Source organism: Malus sylvestris, chromosome 8 (genome assembly GCF_916048215.2).
Source record: "Malus sylvestris chromosome 8, drMalSylv7.2, whole genome shotgun sequence".
Taxonomy (NCBI): domain Eukaryota; kingdom Viridiplantae; phylum Streptophyta; class Magnoliopsida; order Rosales; family Rosaceae; genus Malus; species Malus sylvestris.
In genome coordinates, this window is record NC_062267.1 from 16,918,956 (window position 1) to 16,941,606 (window position 22,651).

Genomic DNA, 22,651 nt, shown 5'->3' on the forward strand with positions numbered 1-22,651 from the left:
CAGAGCCTAGGTCTAGTAGTTGGTGAATCCTTTTGGGTTTTGTAGTTCATAGTTTGTGATTTAAAAGTTGTAATATGTTACAAGCTTTATTCTTGTTTCTTTGAATGTAAATTTTGTTAGAAAATTTTCCATCTCAAATGTTGTAGATGTAGTTCATATGACCATGAATATTGGAGCTAAAATTTGGTGCCATGCTTTTGGGAATTTTCGGCCAAATCCAAAGGGTGGATTTTTGGGTTCTTGTTTGACTTGTTAAAAGTGTTTTAAGGTAACTTTTGGAACCCCTATGTACCCTAGTTTGGTTATATGTTATTTCCCTAAAGTTTGAGTGGTTTTGGGATTTCTTTGGATGAAAAATGTTCATGGAGCTCTTATGGGTTTTTCATGAATGTTCTTCATTGTTCTTGACATTTTAGCCAAGAACAAAAAGTTTGATGTTTTGATTCAAAGTTTTGGTTAATTTCATAAAGTCTTTGTTTTAAGTTGGTTGGTGTGACTTTTCCATCATCAAAAACATTTATTTGAAAAGGTGATGGAAATGTTGTAAGAGTGTTTAATTTATGTACATAATTGTTTTTCTTTCTTACACACATGTTCCCACCAACCAATTTCAACTAGCAAGGCTTTATGACTTAGTTGAAAAAATTTCCAAATTTTGTGGCTTCAATTTTTCCCTCCCTCTCTCCTAAAACCGGCCCTCCCTCAAGTGGGAGTACTTTTGGGGCTTTTATGCAATTACATAAAGTTTTGATACTTTTGTGTATTTGCACTTTGCCCCAAAAGTTTACGTTTTTACGTTTAGGTCCAAAAACGCTAAAGGACAAATTGTTTTGTTCCTTTAATGAAGTTTTTGCATTATTAAAATTTTGGGTTCTAGTTGTAATTACATGAAGTAGTGGACTTTTGTGTTTTTACAAAGTGACCCGAAAAGTTTTGCAATATAGCCCAAAAGTTGAGGTTAATTGCTTTATGGCCCAAATAAGTTGTGGTTATTGCATATTGGCCCAAATTAGGTAGAGAACAAAATTGTTTTGTCTCTTTAAATGAGAATTGGATTTTCATTTCATTTAGCTCCATTTAAATCAATCTTATGGATACAAAAACCAAATGAAAATGTTGCATTCTTTTTAATTAGTTAAAGTGTTAATTAATTAAAGGGTGATTATGAACCTAAGCCTAATATAATTGAGCTATGTGATAGGCCGTTTTAAATTTGTTTGAACCATGGGAATGTGTAGATTAGATTTTGCTTGTAATTTGATTTGATCAAATGTTGTAAAAGAGCATAAGCTCTTCTTTACTTTAAAGTAATTTGATTTATGCAAATGTTGTAATGAGCATAAGCTCACCTTTACTTTGAAGTACTTCTTTCTTGCTTTATTTGATATGCATGAAAATGAAGTAGTTGGGTCCAACGCCCTAAGACAACACGCCTTAATGTGATGAAACGCGTAACTAAAATCAATCACCATCCCTAGACCGAGATTCAACACAAGGCTCGTGTTGGATCTAATTAACAGGTTCATAATCATCCTAAGGCCCTAAGGCAACTATATAGTCCATCAAATGAATGCAAAGGTTATGCTAGTAGTATCATATACTCTTGCTTTAAAAACCGTTTTATAAGCATAGTGGGAGAATTATTTACAACTAAAAACAATCAAATGGACCAATAGTTGTAATAGGACCAAAATTGTTTTAATAGAGATTAAAATGTATATTTATATGTGATGAGACCTAAAACCCTCAACCAAACCATTATTAAGTTGATAAGCGTGAGAGTGCTTTGAACACTCTTTCGTGGCCTTCCACCGTGGTAGGCTCCAATCGTTTATGACTTGTACACTGCCCTTACCCTATCATGGGGGAGTGCAAAGTGCATGCTTATACTCAGGAGGAGTCTATATACATACTTGATGAGGTGAGTGTAGGCAACGAGGATGGCCGACATCGTATCATCGTGAGGCTATTCTTGAACCCCTTCACGAACTAAGCATGGTGGGAATGACTTAACTAAGTGCAATGGATATAGATCTCTGCGAAGGCAGATAGTACTTACTTCCTCATATGAACTACCAAAGAAATTGGAAAAACCAAAGATTGTATTTACATTCCAATTTTAAGGAATTTAATTCCGTCACTATAGTAGAGATGGATGAATGTTTTGTTTGACAAAACATTGTTCTTTATTAATCAATGATTGGATTATAGTAATCTAATTGATTGTCTCTATAGTAAAGATGATATGGTAGTGTTAACTGTTTAGAATATAATGATGCTTAAAACCCAAAAGGTTGCAAGGTAGTGACTAATCCCAACTGAGTTGTGATACCTCTAAAACATAAATTACGAGTTGGTCATTGATGGATGCTTTGGATCGTTATATCCGGATCCAATACCTTCTTGTTAAAATTGTATAGAGGCGAAATGTTCGAATCTTTATTCTTTTGGAAAGAAGAAAGAATCACAAAGTTGTTGAGGTGAATTCACTTAGATGTTAGTGGCACTTGTCCACAAACATAATACTACTCATGTTGTATGACATTCACCGAAGATCACTCTCGGTTGGACTATAGTTTATTTTAAATAAACACAAGTCCGAATACTTTGCAAAAGTTTTCAAAGAATTCAAGAAATGTAAGTTGATGAGTAAGACGTCTAAAGTATTTACCTCCTTAGATTTGATCCAAGGAAAAGAAACACTTTAGATGAGTCTCCTTGAAAGATATCAAGGAAAGAAGCATCATAAGATAATAAATTTCTCCATTAAGGAGAAGAACGAACTCGAATAAGATTTAGTTCGTTAGATGTTATCTATTACCCATATATAGGATATATACTTCTAAAACAATATGATTGTCAATTAGAAGATCTTCCAAATTTTACATAATCCATAAGATGTAGTTGGAAAGAAAGACAAATCTTAAGCATGTTAAGATTTGGGGTTGTGAGCTAATAAGCAATATTTGTTTGATAACAATCTTGTGGGATATCCTTAAATTAACTTTTGGATATCGCTTCTATAAACCAATTAACAAATGTTGTTTTGTTGGGTAGTTCATTGTAATCCTACAATGTGATTTGCCTAAAAGCAAATGAACAAGAGATAGAACTCAAAGAATGGGTTCTTTAAGAGACAAGAAAGTAATCAACAAATATAAACAACCTAGTTCCTATACCACAAACTCCAAGGTAGTCTAGAAGGATTTATAAACCATCTCAGTTGAATGGTTTGAACTTTATGACTATGTCATAGAGTGCACCTCTTAATTCGAAAGAAATAAGAATGAAAATCCTTATGACTACATTGAGTGTATATACGATATATACTCAAGGAAATGGTAAAGTACCATTTGACCCGAAATAATGAAACCTTCATAAGCTAATTGGTAGCTTAAGGTGACTACAATCAAAGAGAATGGTTGACTTTGAAGAAACCATCTTTGAGATAGTCTTGGTTTCAATTAATTCGAGGATAGCTAGCTACAACTAAATGGTGATTCAATGTTTGGACATTATATGGGTTTCCGAAACCATTATTAAGATAGTCTTGATAATATATATGTCTAAAACTATGAATCACAAGACATATAAGTTGTAGAGATCCAACCATCATGAATCTTAGCAAGCTAGTGGGAGCTATAAGCATCTTGTGAGAAAAAGGATCAAATCGTTTGAGTTCTCATAAAGATGTAAATGAATCTTTTGTTTACTAGGTTTACAAAAGATTAGTGGGAGTTAATCATATTCCTAAAATTTAAATATATATGATATATTAATTTTGGAAATAAAAAGAATACTTCTTCGTTAAAGTTATGACTTTAATACATTATATGAAGATAGAATGTATAAGGGAGTTAATCATATTCCTAAAATTTAAATATATATGATATATTAATTTTGGAAATAAAAAGGAATACATCTTCATTAAAGTTATGACTTTAAAACATTATATGAAGATAGAATGTATATGGGAGATATAGTCTATATACATGGGATGGAAATCTATAATGATATATTTCATGATATAATTGGATTATATCAATCCCTAATAATAGACAATGGATGCTAGGAAGTTTCTCATATGATGATATACTTCAATTAGAAGGACGACTCTAGTGTGACTAGCAAGTTGCCCTTCTCAAAGGGAACGTACCCTTTGACTCCCAAAGAAATAATGCGTAAATAGAATCCTTTCTGCATATGCAGAAAGGTGATTTATGTATTTCATATAGTATGAAAAACATTGATATGAGTTGTACCAAGAACGGTACAAGACGATATCAGTGCAAGCCCAGGATCAGAACCATGGCAACTGTCAAGTGAATCCTTAAGTATTTAAGAAATACTAAAGGATAGATTCCTCAAAGAATGAGGAAGAATTAGAGTAACGTAATGGAAGCGTAAATGTATTAGATTGAGAATCTAATCCATCATTGGATGTTTCTTCATTATGAATGAAGAGATAAACAGATATCTCTTTATTATGACTAAAGAGATATTTGGATGGAAACATTAAAGTAATGACTTTAGTGTGTTCCATTATGAATGCAAAATATATTGCCATATAGAAGTTTATAACAATGTTGTTTGGATGGGAAAGTTCATTTATGAACTCTCTATTCGGTTCCAACCAGAAAGTGTATCTGGTGTACTGACACTATGACACTAATGGGCCGATAGCTCAAACCAGGGAATCAAGGTCTCATCAAGGTCCGAACTCAAATGAGAGACTGAACCACATGATTGAGAATCATGTATAATGGTGACGTCGTTATTCTCAAGGTTGCTTCTATGGATAACATATAGATATCCATTGTCTAGGCCTACTACTCAGCCATTTATGAAATGACTACAGAAAAGGTATCATCATGACGACCAAGCTGATTGGCTCTAGTGCAAGTGGGAGATTGTTGGAAATGTGCCCTAAAACCAATCATATGATGATACTTTACGGACATTTCACATGTTAAACTAATCTAAGTTTAATATCAAGGGTAAAGATTATTGTTTGAGCCGTCTCATATAAATGTTATATGCTTAAACGATAAAGTCCAAGGAATATATGATTGGGAGAATATGATCTAAAGAAGTTAGATTCATGAGACCATTCTTTCGTATACACATCCTAAATGTTCCTGATCATAGGATTGCCAATTGGGCATTGACAGTCCGTTAAGATCAGTACGTACTGTGTCTTCACTCAGGGAGAGTGAATAGTCTCGAGTCATTGGTGTGTGTGACATCAAGTCAAGTACGTAGGTGCTCAATAAAGAATGAGTTCACTGAACACGATCAACGAAGAGTTCTCATATTCATGTCACATGAGAACTCATGGTTGGGATAATGCAAAGTAGTCCTTTGACCTGAGGCATCACAGTTGTCTTGTGGTTAAGTCTTTGATCTTTGATTATGTCAAAGTCACCCCATCGGGGTGTCCACGGCATCATTGGGTTTAAGACACTTAGTCATGGAGACAAGTGAATGCGCAACAAGGGATCTCTAACCTTCAAACCGTTTGAGGGAGAATACTCTATGATATGATTTAGAACCTCTGGCCAGAGTATGAATGAGATTTAGGAAAGCGTTCCAAATCACATTCAAGGTAATCATATAAGCACACGAATCACATTGGATAGTAGACATGAATAAATAAACTATCAAACCAAACAATGTGGTCAAGAGTATTGTATTAGAGAAAGACCGTATTACATTTGTAATCCTAAACTAAATAGGTTCTCCACCTCTTCTGATTAGCTTGGGTAACCCTGATATGCTGCTAGGTGTCACTCATGGTTTGTGGAAGCCCTAAACGTGTGTAATCACTAAAGGGAGAATTGAAAGTAAGTTTCAATTCACAATGGATGTAAAATGGTTTTAATCGCCCACTGCCTCGGTAAAAGGAACCTAATGGATCGTACACCGTGTAAGGTGGAGATTGAAGAAACAATGGAGATGAGTAAGAATAATTAAATGGTTTAATTATTTATGGCAAGGATTAATTAATATGTTAATTAATCAAACGAATAAGTTCGTTAAAGACCTCGGGATAGTTTTGGACCTTAAGGCCCAATGGGCTTCGAACGTCAAGCCCATTGAATTAAGTTGTATGACAACTTAATGAATAATGATTCACAAAGTCCTAAAAGGCCCAATGAAACCCCAAGGCTGGCCATGATGCTTTTGGAGTGGGTTTTGGACTTATTTACAAGTTTGCCACTCCATTTAGGTATAAATATGACTTTATAACCAAAATTCATTTAGGGGTTTGTTTTGGAGAAAATTGGAGAGAACATGTCTCTCCATTTCTCTCTAAAGAGGCCGGCCCCTTGGAGGGTGTATCTAGCCATACTACTACTCCAAGGTCACTCATTTTCTTCTCCAATCTCTCCTTGGTGTGGAGACTTAGAGGTTCTCAATTTTGGGAACTTGGAGAAACCTATTCTTCCATCCAAATCCATAGATTTTAGATGCAAGGAATGAAGGCCCTCTCTTTGGGTGATTAGCCTTTGCTTATGCAAAGAGGAATCTACAAAGGTATATATTTCTCAACTCACTTTGATTTGAGTTGAGTCTTGGTTCACCAATCTACTAGGCTTTGAATTTCTTGGTTAATGTTTTGTTTTTAAGTGCATGCAAGCATGGTTCCGCCTTTAATTGTTAATTGCATGCTTATAGATGTTGCTTAAATGAACATGTTTTCACAAAATCTTCCTTCATCCACGACATAGTTGGGGTTAAGCCACTTAGCCATGAAGGCAAGTGAATGCGCAACAAGGGATCTCTAACCTTCAAACTGTTTGAGGGAGAATACTCTATGATATGATTAAGAATCTCTGGCCAGAGTATGAATGAGATTTAGGAAGTCGTTCCAAATCACATTCAAGGTAATCATATAAGCACACGAATCACATTGGATAGTAGACATGAATAAACTATCAAACCAAACAATGTGGTCAAGAGTATTGTATTAGAGAAAGACCGTATTGCATTTGTAATCCTAAATTGAATAGGTTCTCCACCTCTTCTGATTAGCTTGGGTAACCATGATATGCTGCTAGGTGTCACTCATGGTTTGTGGAAGCCCTAAACGTATATAATCACTAAAGGGAGAATTGAAAGTAAGTTTCAATTCACAATCGATTTGAAATGGTTTCTCGCCCACTGCCTTGCGAAAATGAACCTAATGGATCGTACACTGTGTAAGGTGGAGATTGAAGAAACAATGGAGATGAGTAAGAATAATTAAATGGTTTAATTGTTTATGGCAAGGATTAATTAATATGTTAATTAATCAAACGAACAAGTTCGTTAAAGACCTCGGGATAGTTTTGGACCTTAAGGCCCAATGGGCTTCGAACGTCAAGCCCATTGACTTAAGTTGTATGACAATTTAATGAATAAAGATTCACAAGGGCCCAAAAGCCCAAATCCCTTTTGTGGCCGGCCATTTGATATGAATTAGGGTTTTTGGTTCTTTAGGTCACTTAAAGAAGTTACTATATAAAGAACTTTATAGCCAAAATTCATTAAGGGTTTTCTTTTGAAGAAATTGGAGAGAACACAAAGCTCTCATTTCTCTCTAAAGAGGCCGGCCCCCTTGGAGGGGATTAGCTAGTAATCTTTCTCCTCCAAGGTCACTCATTTCTTCATCAATCTTACCTTGGTGTGTAGACTTAGAGGTTCTCAATTTTGGGAACTTGGAGAACCATTTCATCCATCCAAATCCATGGATCTAAGAAGCAAGGAATGAAGGCCCTCTCCTTGGGTGATTAGCCTTTGCTTATGCAAAGAGGAATCTACAAAGGTATAAATTTCTCAACTCACTTTGATTTGAGTTGAGTCTTGGTTCACCAATCTACTAGGCTTTGAATTTCATGGGTAATGTTTTGTTTTTGAGTGCGTGCAAGCATGATTCCGCCTTTTAATTGTTAATTGCATGCTATAGATGTTGCTTAAATAAACATGTTTTTCACAAAATCATCCTTCACTTAGGGTACCTTCCAACACAATGATGAGGATTTGGTTTTTAATTACATGACTATTAAAGAAAGTTACAAACATGGGTCGAAGTTTTCTGATAGGAGCATATTTATGTGACTTAGTTAGCTTGTTTTCTTGCATTGTTTTCTTGCATTTATGTTGTTAGTTCATAGTTATTTTAGTATTTTAAGCTATTTTCGTGTGTTTGTGGGTCCAAAGGGCTAAAGTAGCAAGAAAGTGCATTTTGGAGATTTTTGGAGCAGTTTTTGGCTTGGAATGGATAGCACATGCATGGAGCAAGGTAATTGGAAGAAATTGAAGATCTAAAGAAGCTAGGAATGTGCAAAGGAGAAGAAGAAAATAAAGTAAGAGCAAGGAAGATAAGGAAACCATGAAGAAAGAGGAAAGACTAGTCAAACTTGCCTTATCTTGTCCTTACCTTTCCTAAATCCTAATTCACCTAAGTTTCAGCTACAAAGAAGGGTTCCTAAATACTTTGGGACACTTAATTATATGTTCTAGAAACCTTAATCCCAGTCAAAGAGGGATGCCGCACCTTTCTGATAGGAGCATATTTATGCGACTTAATTAGCTTGTTTCCCTGCATTTACGTTGCTAGTACTTAGTAATTTTAGTATTTTAAGCTATTTTCGTGCAATTTCAGGTTCTAAGGACAAAGTATGCAAAAAGATGCATTTTGGAGCCTTTTGGAGCAGTTTTGGGCATGAATTGAATAGCTTATGCTTGGAGTAATATTGATTGACGAAATTGAAGGCCTAAAGGATGTTAGAAGTCAGTTTGGAAGCTGAGAAGACACAATTTCAGCACCTCCTACAAAGGTGGTGCCTTGTCCCCTTTGTGTTTCCTCCTTGTCTCCTCTTGTGCAACAATTTCCCTTGCCATGTTTCCCTAATTTCTGAATCAAAAACACCTTTCCCTTTCTCCCTTGTCCCTTGCCGCACCATACATCCTCTTTCCCTTTTAATTTCTGACCTTAAGTACCTTTCCTATATTGTGCCACATCTTTGTTACCTATTTCTCTTTAATTTCTGATTCTTTCTTACCTATTTCTGACCCAAAATTACATTCCCCTTTGTTTCAATTCTTACTGCACAAGGGGAGAGGATTCTTACCTATTTTGTGCTTCAAAACACATTCCTAAATCTGTCCTACAATTTCTGCCGAATTTCCCTTTCCTTTTCTCTTTAATTCCTGCACCTTTCTTGCCTATTTTCTCACCCAAAATCACATTCCTTTTCCTACATAAATCCTTCCCTAAAACCACTTCAAATCCGTAGCCCTTCCTTCCCCTATAAATAAAAGCCCTTGCTGACCATTCTAAGCACTCCACCCTTCACCATAACCAACCTATATCCATCCACAACAATTCATTCACTCCCATTCACGCAGAAACCATCCAACCTCCCTTTGCCGTGCCCATCCTTCACCAATCTCCATAACTTCTGACCCTAAACACAATCCATACACTCACCCACTTGTGTGCCGCATCAAGAAGGAAGAAGGAAGGACCATTGGATGTCCGAGCTTCATTGTTGGTGCATTCTAGGTGTAATTCATTTTATGATTTCAATGTGTAATTTCTTTTCTCTTCGTTTTGCTATGAACAAGAGTGGCTAAACCCGTATTGGTTAGGGGTGATTTCAAAGCCATGACTATGTGTGCAATTTGATTTGATAAATTCCAGTTATGAATTCTTGAATCGTGAATGCAATTGGTTTAGCTATTTGATTAATAACTTATTTGTGTTTGTTAATTAGGGGTCGACACTTAATTGGCATGCATAAATCTGATGCTAGAGTATAAGGATGTTTCACATAATCGTCACAAACTTATATTCATATGTAGTGAAGGTTGCTAGTCACAATCGCGTTAAGTTCAATTCCTAGCATGAGTGACATGATGTCATAGTTGCAAGTGCTTTGTCATTGCTTATGGTTTTCATTGAACGTAATGATCTTTGATCGTATCTCTCTTATGATGTCATGTAGGGGACCTTTGAAGAATGCTTTGGGTTGTCGAATGATGCCATCCAATCCAATAATACAAGGAAAATCTGAGAGTTAGCTAGTGATGTCACGGTTAATTTGGGGCAATGTCGTTCATAATTCTATGAAGGAATAACTGGAAATCGAGTCGTTTGCATACGTGTCATGTGTGGAGAAAGAGCCTCTAACTAATCCATCATCCATTTAAACTCCCAATTCGTTTTACAATCTGTTTTAATTACAATGTTTTGTCTTGTTTTCAATTTCGTCAAAACCAAATCCCCCTTTATTTTAAAGTGTTAGATTAGTTAGAAATCCATTTAGTTTGTGTTTTTAAGTGTTTTGATTCAAGTTGTAACCCAATTTCGTCCAAATTTGTGTTTGTGTTCAAAACTGTCCAGAAAGTGTTTTTAAGGCAGTTTTGAGTGTTTGGTTGCTGTTTTGAGTCTTTTGATTTGTTTTAGAGTTTTAAATTTTAGTTTTGCATTCTTTGAGTCTAGTTTAGTGTTTTAAACTTTGTTTTTACATTTTTAAGTCAGTTTTCAAGTGTTTAGCAATCCCTCCTAATCCCCGGTTTAGAACGATCCCTACTTACATACTTTGCTACAATTGATAAAAAGATGGTTTAATTTATGTGCTTGTATATTTCGCATCACTTTCCTCCACCCTATTTCCTTTTCCTTTTGGATTTTGACTTTGACTTAGCCTTTTCCTAGCAGATTTAGAGTTAAAATCCTTCTAAAAATAATTAAAACTTTCCTTTCACTTTCCCTTTATTCCTGCCGCACCTTAGCCTTTATTCCTTAGGGTTTTGACATATTTTGCTATATAATTAAGCCTTGGCCGCAACCTTCCAGCATCCATTCACTATCATTCACTTCTTCATTTCATTATTCATTCCTAGCCTCCTTTGATCTTCAATTTGATCCATCCATTTGGTTCCAAGCATGTGTCATCCATTCCAAGCCTAATTTTGCTCCAAAAAGGCTCCAAATGCACTTCTTTGCCACATTAGCCATATAAACTTGAAATTGGACGAAAATGACTTTAAACACTAAAATAACTAAAGAAAAACAACATAAATGCACAAGAACAAACTAACTAAGTCGCATGAATATGCTCCTATCAAATTCCCCCACACTTAGCATTTGCTAGTCCTCGAGCAAAACAAAACAAACAAAACCTAGACCTTCCAACATTTGCCTCAGGGATTTTCAATGAAACATACATGCCAAAGATCACGACTGACATAGATTTAAGCAATCCTTACCCTCAAGCATACTTAATCGTAGTCACCATTCACTAGCTCACATTTAATCAATTAAAACATGATTTTGAATGTAGTAACATGCCTTAGAAAATTCCCTCAATTCCTTACTAGATATTCACTCAATTTTCACTCAGACTTTCTGACTACACACCCTACACTAGGTATATGTGAGAAGATTGATTTAAACATGAAAACTAGTACTCACATATGTTTTTCAACAAAGAAAGCAATTTCTGGAATTATTAATGCATGTATATATATGATCTCATGAATGGAATGCTACTACTTAGAAGTGAGAACCAGTGATATCATATGCTCACACCAATTCCAAACTCACACAACACTCAAGATAGAAGTCACGGGTTGTAACGGGGCTAAGGTATTGGCTAACAAAGAAAGGTAAAGGTAAACAAACGTTCTTAAAGAAATAGTGAGCAAAGTAATGTATTAGGCACTTAGAATTCAATGTAGAATGCAGAAATCCACTTTTAAACACAAGGGAAGATTCATGCAACACCTTAGGGTCAAATTCAAACTTTTGGACATTTTCTTCAACAACCAACACATGTGAGTTCGTTCTCACTTATTTAGAACTCTTTTTCTTTTCTTTTTTATTTTCACGAAATTTTCTTTTTCTCTTTTATGCCGTGCCCTTGTCCTTGGCACACCAAACACATACCTTGAAACATTCTTTCCCCACACTTGTTTTCTGCAATAATGTCACTCAAAAGCAATTCCTTCTAAGTTATGCTCCACTATACTTCAAGAACAAGGTGATGCGAAATATATAAGCACACAAATTAAACCCTCTTTTTTATCAATTGTAGCAAGTATGTAAGTAGGGATCGTTCTAGACCGGGGATTAGGAGGGATTGCTAAATCACTTGAAAACTGACTCAAATACGTAAAAACAAGTTTAAAACGCTAAACTAGACTCAAAGAATGCAAAACTAGACTTTAAAACACCAAAACAAACCAAAAGACTCAAAACAGCAAACAAACACTCAAAACTGCCTTAAAAACACTTTCTGGGCAGTTTTGAACATTAAGGAAGAATTTGGACGAAAATTGGTTTTAACTTGACTCAAGACACTTAAAAACACAAACTAAATTGATTTCTAACTAATCTAACACTTTAAAATAAATGGGGAATTGGTTTTGACGAAAATTGAAAACAAAAACAAAACTTGTAAATTGAACAGATTCTAAAACGAATTTGATAAAAGTGAATGGATGGAAAGCTAGCTAAGGAGTTCTTCTCCACACATGTTACACTTGCATACAAAACGATTTCCAATTGCTTTTCAATAGATTATGAATTCCCAACGCCCCAGATTAATCGTGAATTGCACTAATTAACCCTCAGATTTTCCTAAAGTTATCGAATTGGATGAATTGCATACGACAACCCAAAGCATTCCTCACAAGTTCCCTGCATGAATTGCATAACAAAATACAAGCAAAGATCATTAAGTTCTGTGAAAATCATAAGCATTGGCGAGGCACTTGTTACTATGAATTGCATGAAACTTATGCCAAGAATTTACTTAACACGATTGTGATCAACAACCTTTACTGCTTTTGAATATAAGTTCACAACGATTAGGTGAAATTCTGTTATACCCTAGCATCAAACTTATGCATGAAAATTAAGCGTGCACTCTCAACCAACATACACAAATCAGTTTTAATTCAAGAAGATAAGTAAATTGAATTCAGAACTTAAGAAACCCAATTAGAGGTAATCAAATCATATAGCAAGCATAAACATGGGTTCGAATCCCCCCCTAGCCAAGGGGGGATTTAGTTCCTCATACGTACAAAACAAAGAGTATAGAATTTAAACATTGAAATCAAAGGAAAGGAAACACCTAAAACTTCCAGCAACTCGGACTTGAATGGCATGCACGTTCCAAGGTTCCTCCTCCTCCTTTTTGTCACGGCTCAAGGACTAAGGTCAGGTTTAGGGACTTAGGTATATGGATGAATGAGTATGGAAGGGGGTAGTAGTGTTTAGGGTGGATGGGAGGGTGCGGCAATGGTGTTTTAGGGTCAGGAATTATGGACTTTGGTGATGAATGGGCGCGGCAATGGACAATGATGAATTTCTGATGTGAATTGTGAATTATGGTGAGTGGTGTGTGCGGCAAAGGCTGAAAATATGTATATATAAACCCCAAAAACCCTAGCAAATCAGATTAGGACTTGTATAATTAAAACCCATCAGGAAAAGGCTTAAAACAATCAGATTTTGAATGGGAAAAGGCCTCCTAGGTGCGGCAGGTAAGGGATAGGGTGGAAAAGGCTTCTAGAAAGCCTTGCGAGGCAAGGAAATCAGATTTTCTAGAAGGCTAGGTGCGGCAAGGAGAGGATAAGGCTGATTGTGAAGGGATAGGGCTTCTAGAAGGAATAAGGTGTACTAAAGTGTTTACGACTCCTCTTTGGAGCTGACATCTTTGTACATTAGGATCAGGAAAGTTTGTCTTTGTCAATCCTTCTTCATCTTGGATTCCTTTTCCTTCTTGGACTTGGAAAACTTCTTTGTTGCTGAAACTTAATGCCATTTGGATTTAACTTTCCTACTTCAAGTAGGAAACCTTGTTTGAGTAGGAATCTTCATTCTTCTAGGAATCCATCTTCAACTAGGAATCCCTCGTTGATTAGGAATCCTTCTTCAATTAGGACTCATTCGTTGATTAGGAATCCTCAAATCTTCAAATCTTCAATTTCGTCCAAACCTTTTGTTCCGAGCATGTGCTATTCACTCTAAGCCTTAAAACCTGAAAACACATGAAACTAGCTTAAAAGACTACTTTAACTAAGAAAACATAACGAAAATGCATAAGAACTAGCTAACTAAGGCGCATAAATATGCTCCTATCACAAGGTATGAATGGTCCTATTCTAGGCTAGGTAGAGATGATGTGGTTAACAAAGAAAATACGCTAAACAAGGCTCAACGGGGTTTAAACCTACAAAACATATGACAAGGGTGGATTTGGCCATTTGGCTATGGTTCACTAAACAACTTCATCTTGAATATGTGTTATGCAAATCAATGTCATGCTTTGAATGGAACGGGCATGAGTTCTAGTATTTGGATCTATAATGATGAAACGCATTCTAAATAGCAACCAAGCAAAGAATAATGAGATCATGCAACGACTTTAGAAAACAAGAATGCATAGATTAATAACTCTCCAATAAACGTTTAGGCTCAAGTCACTCAGGGATGTAGCGTTTGTTTGAGTTTCTTCCTTCAAGCATGTTACAAAAACTTATTTTTTTCCTTTGTGATTACATTTGAATTCGTAAACTATAACTACAACCAAGCATAAACCAAAGAGCATATCAAACTTCCACCCATGTTTGCAACTTTCTTTAACAGTTATGCACTTAAAAACCAAATCCTCATCATTGTGTTGGAAGGTACCCTAAGACATAAACAAACACACAAAAACAACTCTTTTTGGCTTTTTCAAAAAAAAAAAATTCAAATTTTCGGATTTTTACTTCAAAACACACCAAAACAGCTTAAAAAGCACTAAAAACAGTGAGAAACAACATTGTAAGTGATAGGTGATAGAAACCCACGAATTTGCATAAAAACACTTGTTTACCCCTCTTCCCCACACTTAAATCAAACATTGTCCTCAATGTTTCAAACATAAACTCACAAAAACAAACAAACAAACCAACAATGAATTAAACATGGAAAAATAAGGCAGTAAGGAGAAGGGTTAGAAACGCAAATCTGGGTGTGGAATCAAAGTTCCATCTTCTCCTTGTTGAATGCATGGGTCGCCTCCCAAGAAGCGCTTGCTTTAACGTCTTCCAGTCGGACGAATCTGCCATGTTAAGCTTCACTAGTACCCACAGCATGGAGGGGTACATCATCCATAACATGCTCCTCAAAATTCTCGTGGTAGGGCTTTAATCGATGTTCATTCACTTTGAATTCCTGTCCTGTTTTCAAGCTTTGAACTTAGACTGCACCATAGGGAACGACATTAGTAACAACAAACGGGCCAACCCACTTAGAACGCAACTTACCAGAAAACAAGCGAAGGCAGGAATTAAAGAGTAACACTTTCTGCCCAATGGAGAATGATATGCCTCAAATCATCTTGTCATGGAAAGCCTTTGTCTTCTCCTTGTAAATGCGGGAGTTTTCATAAGCCTCATGCCTAATCTCTTCAAGTTCATTTAATTGGAGCTTTTTATGAATTCCAGCGGCATCAAGGTCCATGTTGAATGTTTTGACGGCCCAATACGCCTTGTGTTCCAATTCTACGGGAAGATAGCATGGTTTGCCATAGATGAGTCGAAATGGGGACATGCCAATGGGTGTTTTATATGCCGTGCGATATGCCCATAATGCATCCTCCAAACGCAAGCTCCAATCCTTCCTTGTTGGCCCAACGGTCTTCTCTAGAATCTGCTTGATCTCCCTATTAGACACCATGGCTTGCCCATTGGTTTAAGGATGATAAGGTGTTGAAACCTTATGGTTGACATAGTACTTCCTCAACAGCGCCTCAATGGTTCGATTGCAAAAGTGAGAACCTTCATCACTTATGATTACTCTTGGCATGCCAAACCTTGCAAATAGGTTAGTTCTAATGAAATCTGCAACCACTCGAGAATCATTAGTTCGGGTGGCTTTTGCTTCCACCCATTTCGACACATAATCCACAACAAGTAAGATATAAAGGAAGCCATGTGAGGAAGGAAAAGGACCCATAAAATCAATACCCCAGACATCAAAAATTTCAACAGGAATAATGACATTTTTGAAGGAAATTTTTAGGAAAAACATGTTCATTTGAGCAACATCTATTGCATGCAATTAACATTTAAAGGCGGAATCATGCTTGTAGCACTCAAAAACAAAACATTACCCATGAAATTCAAAGCCTAGTAGTTAGGTGAACCATGACTCAACTCAAGAACAAAGTGAGTTGAGAACTATTATACCTTTGTTGATTCCTCTTTGCATAAGCAAAGGCTAATCACCAAAGGAGAGGGCCTTCATTCCTTGCTTCTTATATCCATCGATATCTTAGAGGAGGATGATATAAAAGATTCTCCAAGTTCTCAAAATAGAGAACCTCTAATTTTTCCACACCAAGGAGAGACTTGAATAAGAGAGGAGTGACCTTGGAGGATGAGAGATTGCTAGCTAATCTCCTCCAAGGGGGCCGGCCTCTTAGAGAGAAAGGGAGAGACATGTTCTCTCCAATTTTCTCTAAAAGAAACCCTAATGAAGAAAAGGCTATAAAGTTATATTTATACCTACCTTTATTGGAGTGGCAAAATTGTAATAAGTCCAAAACCCACTCCTTTATCAATATGGCCGGCCATAGGGTGTTATTGAGTTGTTTGGGCCTTTGTGAATATTTAGTCCTTAAGTTGTCATACAACTTAAGTCAATGGGCTTGACGTTCTAAGCCCATTGGGCCTTGAGGCCCAAAACTAACCCGAGGTCTTTAACAAACTTTATTCATTTGATTAATTAACATATTAATTAATCCTTGCCATAAATAATTAAACCATTTAATTATCCTTACTCATCTCCGTTGTTTCTTCAATCTCTACCTTACACGGTGTACGATCCATTAGGTTCCTTTTAGCGAGGCAGTGGGCGATTAGAACTCTTTCAAATCAATTGTGAATTGAAACTTACTTTCAATTCTACCTTTAGTGATTATACACGTTTAGGGCTTCCACAAACCATGAGTGACACCTAGCAGTATGTCATGGTTACCCAAGCTAATCAGAATAGGTGGAGAACCTATTCAGTTTAGGATTACAATGCAATACGGTCTTTCTCTAATACAATACTCTTGACCACATTGTTTGGTTTGATAGTTTATTCATGTCTACTATCCAATGTGATTCTCTTACTTATATGATTACCTTGAATGTGATTTGGAACGATTTCCTAAATCTCATTCATACTCTGGTAAGAGATTCTTAATCATATCATAGAGTATTCTCCTTCAAACGGTTTGAACGTTAGAGATCCCTTGTTGCGCATTCACTTGCCTCCATGGCTAAGTGGCTTAACCCCAACTATGCCGTGGACACCCTCTGACAGAGTGAGTTTGACATAGTCAAAGATAAAGGACCTAACCACAAGACAACTATGATGCCTCAGGTCAAAGGACTACTTTGCATTATCCCAACCATGAGTTCTCATGTGACATGACTATGAGAACTCATCGTTGATCGTGTTCAGTGGACTCATTCTCTATTGAGCACCTACATGCTTGTCTTGGTGTCAATCACACCAATGACTCGAGACTAGTCACTCTCCCTAAGAGAAGACATAGCACGTACTGATCTTAACGGACTGTCAATGCCCAATTGGCAATCCTATGATCAGGAATGTTTAGGATATGTATACGAAATTAGGATATGTATACGAAAAAGAATGGTCTCATGAATCTAACTTCTTTAAATTACATTCTCCTAATCACATATTCCTTGGACTTATCGTTTAAGCATATAACATTTATATGAGACAGCTTCAAACAATAATCTTTGCCCTTGATATTAAACTAGATTAGTTTAACATGTGAAATGTCCGTAAAGTATCATCATATGATTGGTTTTAGGGCACAGTTCCAACAATCTCCCACTTGCACTAGAGCCAATCAGCTTGGTCATCAATGATGATACCTCTTCTGTAGTCATTTCAAAAATGGCTGAGTAGTAGGCCTAGGCAATGGATATCTATATGTTATCCATAGAAACAACCTTGAGAATAACGACGTCACCATTATACATGATTCTTAATCATGTGGTTTAGTCTCTCATTTGAGTTCGAATCATGATGAGACCTTGATTGCCTGGCTTGAGCTATCGCCCCATTAGTGCCGTGGTGTCGGTACACTAGAGACACTTTCTGGTTGGAACCGAATAGAGAGTTCATGAATGAACTTTCTCATCCAAACAACATTGTTGTAAGCTTCTATATGGCAATATATTTGCATTCACAATGGAACACACTAAAGTCATTACTTTTAATGTTTCCATCCAAATATCTCTTTAGTCATAATAAAAGATATCTTGATTATCTCTTCATTCATAATGAAGAAACATCCAATGATGGATTAGATTCATAATCTAATACATTTACGCTTCCATTACGTTACTCTAATTCTTCCTCATTCTTGAGGAATCTATCCTTTAGTATTTCTCAAATACTTAAGGATTCACTTGACAGTTGTCATGGTTCTGATCCTGGGCTTGCATTGATATCGTCTTGTACCGATCTTGGTACAACTCATATCAGCGTTTTTAATACAATATGAAATACATAAATCACCTTTCTGCGTATGCATGAAGGATTCTATTTACGCATTATTTCTTTAGGAGTCAAAGGGTACGTTCCCTTTGAGAATAGCTACCTTCTAGTCTCACTAGAGTTGTTCTTCTGATTAAAGTTTATCATCATATGAGAAACTTCCTAGCATCTTTTGTCTATTATTAGGGCTTGATACAATCCAATTATATCCTGAAATCTATCATTATAGATTTCCAACCCATGTTTATAGACTATGTCTCCCATATACATTATATCGTTATAGAATGTTTAAAGTTATAACTTTAACGAAGAAGTATTCTTTTCATTTCCAAAATTAATATATCATATATGTGTATATATATATATATTCAAATTTAGGAGCATGATTAACTCCCACTAATCTTTTGTAAACCTAGTAAACAAAAGATTCATTTACATCTTTATGAGAAATCAAACGATTTGATCTTTTCTCTCATAAGACACTTATAGCTCCCACTAGCTTGCTAAGATTCATGATGGATGGATCTCTACAACTTACATGTCTTGTGATTCATAGTTTTAGACATATATTATCAAGACTATCTTAATAATGGTTTTGGAAACCCATATTATGTCCAAACATTGAATCACCATTTAGTTGTAGCTAGCAATCTTCGAATTAATTGAAACCAAGACTACCTCAAAGATGGTTTCTTCCAAGTCAACCATTCTCTTTGATTGTAGTCACCTTAAGCTAACAATTAGTTATGAAGGTTTCATTATTTTGGGTCAAATGGTACTTTACCATTTCCTTGAGTATATGTCGTATATACACTCAATGTAGTCATAAGGATTTTTCATTCTTATTTCTTTAGAATTAAGAGGTGTAACTCTATGACATAGTCATAAAGTTCAACCCATTCAACTGAGATAGTTTATAAATCCTTCTCGACTACCTTGGAGCTTGTGGTGTAGGAACTAGGTTGTTATATTTGTTGATTATCATCTTGTCTCTCAAAGAACCCATTCTTTGAGTTCTATCTCTCGTTCATTTGCACTTAGGCAAATCATATTGTAGGATTACAATGAACTACCCAACAAAACAACATTTGTTAGTTGGTTTATAGAAGTGATACCCAAAAGTTAATTTAAGGATATCCACAAGATAATTCTCAAACAAATATTGCTTATTAGCACACAACCCCAAATCTTAACATGATTAAGATTTGTCTTTCTTTCCAACTACATCCTATGGAGTCATGAAAATTTTGGAAGATATTCTAATTGACAATCATATTGTCTTAGAAGTATATATCCTATATATATGGGTAATTGATAACATCCAACGAACTAAATCTTATTCGAGTTCGTTCTTCTCTTAATGGAGAAATCCATTATCATATGATGCTTCTTTCCTTGATATCTTTCAAGGAAATTGTTCTAAAGTGTTACCTTTCCTTGGATCAAATCTAAGGAGGTAAATACTTTAGACATCTTACTCATTAACTTAAAATTCTTGAATTCTTTGAAACCTTTTGCAAAGTATTCGGACTTGTGTTTATTTAAAATAAATGATAGTCCAACCGAGAGCGATCTTCGGTGAATGGCATACAACATGAGTAGTATTATGTTGTGGACATGTGCAACTAACATCTAAGTGAAGTAACCTCAACAACCTTGTGATTCTTTCTTCCTTTCCAAAAGATTAAAGATTCAAACATTTTGTCTCTATACAATTTTAACAAGAAGGCATTGGATCTGGATCTAACGATCCAAAGCATCCATCTATGACCAACTCGTAATTTATGTTTTTAGAGGTATCACAACTCAGTTGGGATTAGTCACTACCTTGCAACCTTTTGGGTTTTAAGCATCATTATTTTCTAAACAGTTAACACTACCATATCATCTCTACTACAGAGATAATCAATTAGATTACAATAATCTAATCATTCATTAATAAAGAACAATGTTTTGTCAAACAAAACATTCATCCATCTCTCATAGTGACGGAATTAAGTTCCTTAAAATTGGAATGTAACGACAATCTTTGGTTTTTCCAATTTCTTTGGTAGTTCATATGAGGAAGTAAGTACGATCTGCTTTTGCAGAGATCTACATTTAATTCATGTTCCGAATGTGAAATACTTTCTCTTCTCTCATTAATCTTCTACTTCTTATTAGCCACACTTTTACAACGATTGTAAAACATAGTTACTAATACGGAATCAAGCATTCAAGTAGAAGTACCAACTGTTTTGCACTTTTCAAGAACAATTTACAACACATTCGAAAGATGTGTTCTTGACACTTGCAAGACATTTCTTGCAAATACCCCTTGCAATGTACATCCTTTCATAAAGAAAGTTTGTTCCTTGGAGTTATTTCCCCTTCTTCATTTGACTTCTCCTTTGACTACAATAGTCATGGTCCCTAAACTCCCACTGTCTCTCTTGAAACTTATTTCAATTGTGTTATACACATCAAACGATTTGGAGAGCGTGTGGTTATTGTTCACTATATAGTTTACAATAAACTTAGTGAACCATTTGGATAGGGACACAAAGGTGAAGTCCTTGCCTAGTTTCCGTCTCTAGAAGTGGTGTAACACTTTAACACTCAATGATTCAAAATCATCATAGGTCCATGTTGATGGACTAATTTTGTCAACCAACCATTATGTTCTAAACATAATTACAAACTTTCAAGAGTTGTTCAAGGCAACTCTCATTTCTTCATACAAAAATTTGTAAGTGAAGAATCATGGCACATAAAGTGTCCATGCCCTTGTGCTTACTTCTCAAGTTCCTTGTTCATGTAACAAAGAAACAAGCACTAATGTTTGCGTTAGCTAAGGGTTGTTCAAAGCAACTCTTATTTCTTCATACAACAATTTGTAATTGAAGAATTATGACATTAAAAGTGTTGTCCTCTTTATGATAGACTTATCTAACATGTTCTTCCAATGATACATTATCAATAGGAAGATTGTGAGGATGAGACTACTTAGGTACATATACAAGCAATTATAGACAATCTATGGGATTGTAGTACCAAGTCCGGAAACTAAAGCTTTCGGCTTTTTCTTTGTCAAGTTTTGGATAGCGTTTGCAAATATATTGGTAAATAAATACATAACGAATATAAATTGATTGATTTTAAGCCATTTGATCCGGGTCTTTAAATCAAATAGCACCACCCACTATTTTTGGCAAATTCCATATCCCTCATCGGAATTCGAGAGTTTTGGAGGAAACTCTTAGCAGGGTATGGGAGACTCATCATTACCAAGCCCACCTCACAATGATATGATGTTGGCTAGCATCAATAATAATGAGAGAGTACACTTACTCATTTGCATCTCTTGCAAGTACCCATCTTATTTGGCCTCTAGAGAATGAAGCCTCACAATGATATGATGTTGGCTCCATTGCACTTAGTTAAGTCATTCCCACCAAGCAAGTTCGAGTAGGGGTTCAAGAACAACCTCACAATGATATGATGTTGATCATTCTCATTGTCTACCTTCACAACATCATGTATGCATATAGAACTCCTCCTAAGTGTAAGCACGCACTTTGTACTCCCCCATGATAGGGTGAAGTCGATGTACGAGTCACAAACGATCGGAGCCTACCACAGTGGAAGGCCACGAAAGAGTGTTCAAAGCATTCTCACGCTTATCAACTTAATAATGATTGGTTGAGGGTTCTAGGTCTCATCACATATAAACATACATTTTAATCTTATTAAAACAATTTGGTCCTATTACAACTATTGGTCCATGTGATTGATTTAGTAGTATATAATACTCCCACTAAGCTTGTAAAACGGTTTTTAAAGCAAGAGTATATAGTACTACTAACATAAGGTTTGCGTTCATTGATGGACTATATAGTTGCCTTAGGGCCTTAGGATGATATGAACCTTTGATCAAATCCAACACGAGCCTAGTGTTGAATCTTGGTCTAGGGATGGTGATTGATTTTAGTTACGCGTTTAATCATATTAAGGCATGTTTTTCCTATTGGGCGTTGGACCCAACTACTCCAATTTCATGCATATCAAATAAAACAAGAAAATGAGTACTTCAAAGTAAAG